Here is a 4,363-nt window from a genome sequence, read left to right as displayed (position 1 = left end):
ATTTGGGTTGAGTGTGGCAGCCTGAGGAGCTGACCCTTACAGGTGCCTCTCCAAAGGCCTTATGGCTCTAAGGAACACTTTGGAGACTTCAGACTAGATCAGGGGCAGACTAGATCTCCGAGCTCCCCTTGCACCTTACATACCCACAGGAATAGTCACTTATAGCTTCTCAGCCCTGGACACTGTGGGTTTGCACATGACACACTGACCCTGAACAAACTTCAGAGCATGTGTATGCTCTGCAAATTAAAGAAGTTATTTTCAGAGAATGTGTTTTTGCCCCATTGGAAGCTCTGAGTGTGTTTGTGAAGATGTCTGTGTCCAAGTGTGTGTCTGTGTGTGTGAGTATTAGAATGAGAGCATCATTGGTCCTCGGGCATTTTTAGTTCCATGGGAAGACCAGTTGATCTTGTAGGGAATGTTTTGAGTTAGTGATATTCTAGAACAGGGGTTGGCAAACTACTGCCTGTGTGTCCAATTCAGCCTGCAGCTTGTATTTGTAGAGCATGTGGGCTAAGAATGGTTTTTACATTTTTCAGAGATTTTTTTTTAAGCCCAAGACACAAAGCCTAAAATATTTACTATCTGGCCCTTTACTCAAAATGTACTGGATATTCTGGAGTATCTTATATTCCCATTTAGTCTGAACCACCCAGTCTCAAGTCTTTAAATATGCATTTTGTGTAGGAGATAGATGTGCATACAACTTTTTTCTGTCCTGAAAAGCTGCTGCTGTGGGTTTGCTCCCAGTACAGAGTGAGGCAGTGCTGGGCTAGAGCAGCCTCCAGAACAGGTGCTGCACCCCTGCAAAGCCAGGGGCCAGTTGAGCCACTTACACATCACATCTCCGTTCAGGAAGAGGTGAATGGTGGGCTAGATCTCTGCTTTTCAAATCAGGATCCTCAAACCAGTGGATAATTCCGCTAAGATTTTTTAAAATTCTTTTTTTATTTTATTGTTAATTCAAAAAATGGGTATAATTATGTTCTGGCTCGGCTGGCTGGTCACTTTATATTTGGGTGTGGACATAAGATTTTAGTGCTCAAATTTTAATTGTATTCTGAGATGCGAGGGCAATCAGAACCACACACCTTAGTTCTCACAGGCTGATGCAAGAAAGCACAGATGTGGCTGAGTAGTTGCGTCCACTGAAGGCCCATGATGTCATGGCTTTCCGTGTGAAAGAAAGTGTTTGCAATAGTTAGAAGGGAGAAACCGAGTGGGAGAATTGAGTCATCACATAGCACTCTGTTAGTACTCACCTTGCTAAATGCAAACAAATCTGTATCCTAGAGGCCACCCGGGCTCCAACTAACAATGCCTCTTCAGCAAAAACATCACCAGTTGCATTATTTTAATGCTGTTAATTTTAATTTGAATATTTTTGTCATTCTGCAGGTATTGAATCCAAGAATATTTTTTGTTTTCTAGTTGTGTAAGACCTAAAAGCCTAAGATGATTATACCTAATTATATGTGTGCATCTATTTAAATAATATTACAATAAAATAATTTAAGACAAAGTTGGGGACATGTGGACATTTATTTCCCCTTTCAGAGTGATGTGCACATGACCTGGGAATCCATAGTCTAAAATAGGCACTGCAAACTGTGTCTGTAAAGGGCCAGAGAGTAAATATTTAGACTTTGCAAGTCACACAGTCTCTGTTACAACCGTTCAGCCCTGAAGTCACAGCACAAAAGCAGCCACAGAAAACTCTTAAATGAATAGGCTCAGCTGTGTTCCAATAAAACTTTATTTACAAAAATAGATGATGGGTTAGATTTTAGGCTGCTGGCCGTAGTTTGCCAATCACTGGTCTGAGGCATCTTCCTTCTCAGATGCCTGGCAAAGTGGTCTTACTGAGGGGACAGGTTTTCTCCTCTGGTTTCTGGAAAGAGTCTCTTCTCTTGCTTTCTGCCTTATGAACTCCTAGAGGGCCTCCAGAATGGGTTGCTTGGGTGAGGTGAGCTTGTCCCTTGATGCTGGCAGCTTCCTTGCTTTGGCCATAGGTTCCCACTCCACTTTAGGCCTGTAGAGTCAGTTGAGATTTCCTTGCATGTCCCCTGTGCCTGCCTCTGCATCTCTGTGGGAGAGTCATCTCTGCTCCCCTGGTGCACACACCTTGCCAACATTTGGAGGCTGTTATTGAAATATCCTGCAGCCTGCCCTTATGAAGCTGGGCCCTTTTATCTTTCTTTATAAATCACCCTCTCCCTCCACTTAATCCTGCCAGGCCCACTCCTCTGAACTCCCTCCAATCTGTCTCTGGTGAGCTGGTTCTGAGCACCACTGGCTGCAGGCAGCCAGGTGCAGCCTTGCTGAGGCTTCGGGGAAAGGGAGGGGTCTCGCTTCCATCTGCCAGGGATGGGGCTGCAAATTCCCACACCTTTCCTTTGCTCTGCTGGACGGAGTCTAAGTAGTTTATTCATTCAACATTCACCCAACACTACTTACTGAGCTTTGCACTGTCAGCAGTGAAGACGACAGCTGTGCCGCTGCCATCTTGGGGCTGACAAGGGCTGCCACAATGCAGAAAATAGTTATACATTCTTGCATTGCTATGGCGGAACCAACAGAGGTTGAGATGGATAATGGTGGGGTAGAGAGTGCAGGCACTGCTCTTCTTTTTTATTTTTTGGGGGAGTTGCAGAAATTTATTAAAATTGAAGACATTGTTTAATCTTCTTGTGCCATGAGACTCCTTCAGGGGCTGTTCTTATAGAGTGGTTGAGAAGACAGACCCTGAGGAGGTGACATCTATGCTTGGGCATAAAAGATGAGAAGGAGCCAACTCTGGGCAGAGTGGACGGAGGAGCATCCCTTCCAGAGGAACAGCACGTGCAAAGATCCTGTGGTGGGAAGGTGCTGCTCTGCTTGATCATGTGAGAGGCAGGAAGCAGAGAGTGCCTTAGGGAAGATGGGCTCAGCGGTGCCCTGGCTATGCAGTGAAGGTAGTAGCATGTGCAGATGTGACAAGCTTCATCATCATCATCATCATTGCTTCCACCTAATGTCAAGGGCCATCTGCTTTGCTTCATTTAATCCTCAGGACAGCCCTTTGAAGGGGTTATGCTCTCTCTTGTATTTTACAGAGGAAGAAACTGAGTCTCAGAGAGGTTAAGTAAGTTGCCCGATATCACACAGCTAATAAGTAATGGAACTGGAATTTGAATCCAGAGCAATCAGAATCAAAGTCCCTGCTTTATTATCTGATTCAAAATCCTATTACATTTTGAAATAAACAAAATCTCCTGCTCATTCATTCATTCCCTATATTAGGCCATTCTTGCATGACTATAAAGAAATACCTGAGACTATGTAATTTATAAAGAAAAGAGGTTTAATTGACTCATGCTTCTGCAGGCTGTACAGGAAGTACAGTGCTGGCAACTGCTCTGCTTCTGGGAAGGCCTCAGGGAGCTTTTACTTGGCACAGGAGGTGAAGCAGGAACAGGCATGTGCCTGCTGGCCAAGTACTGCAATGGCAACAAGGATGGATGTCTGCAGTGTCCCTCTTACAAAACCATCTATGGAGAGAAACTGGGGACCCAGCCCCAGGGAAAGATGGAAGTGTTACGGGTCCAGGTGTTGCTCCCTGGCCATGAGGACTGCGGGAACATCCTCATAGTTTACAATATTCCCCACAGCATCCAGGGCCCCAAGCACCCCAATCCCAGAAACTGTTCACTGCCAGAGGGTTTCTCCGCCAGTGCTACCTTCCAGATGATGCCCAGGGCCACAAGGTCCTGGGGCTCCTGAAGGTGGCTTGGCAGAGGCAGCTTATTGTCACAGCGGATGCATTGAACACCACAGGCGAGATGGGCACCATGGTGTAGAACAAGATCCACCACAAGCCAGAGATGGACCACAGCGTGACGGGCCACGGTTCCCCCTACCCCAACTACCTGCAGAACGTGCTGACTGAGCTGCCCAGGGGGTGACCGAGGACTGTACAGACCAGCAGTGACCTTTGGCACCATTATGCCCGCTTTGAGTGCCCGCGCCGCTTCCCCACGGCTGGCTGGGTGGGCAGGCAGGAAGTGCCCAGCCCGAGAGGCTGGGAGGTTTGTTGGGGGTGTGGGGTGTGCCCCACCTGAAGGCGGACTCCACCTGTCTGCCTCTTCCTTCTCCTCCTCTCTGGGAAGTGGGCAGCCAAACCTGGGCAGTTGTACTCATGGGGACTTAAGATGCAGCTACCTCAGTGCATGGGACCTGTCTGTTCTCCGGGGGCTGCTTCTGGCCCGCAGTGCTTGCCTGGCGTGGGGCAAGTAGAGACTTCCCCAGTCTGGGCAGGGTGGGTTCTGGGTCAGCTTCTTTTACCTCAATATTGTTTGCAATAAATGCTCTATAGCAAAAAATA

The 4,363-nt window shown here is 47.2% G+C and overlaps 1 pseudogene; it reads left to right on the top strand.

Moving 5' to 3' along the window:
- The first annotated feature begins 3,459 nt into the window (after positions 1-3,459).
- LOC105714195 (probable E3 ubiquitin-protein ligase DTX2) lies at positions 3,460-3,970 on the top strand (annotated as a pseudogene).
- Positions 3,971-4,363: the final 393 nt, after the last annotated feature.

Source organism: Aotus nancymaae, unplaced genomic scaffold (genome assembly GCF_030222135.1).
Source record: "Aotus nancymaae isolate 86718 unplaced genomic scaffold, 86718_ANA_hifiasm-v0.15.2.pri h1tg000010l, whole genome shotgun sequence".
NCBI lineage: Eukaryota > Metazoa > Chordata > Mammalia > Primates > Aotidae > Aotus > Aotus nancymaae.
Note: the sequence above shows the minus strand (reverse complement) of the source record. Positions and strands in the feature narration are given on the sequence as shown.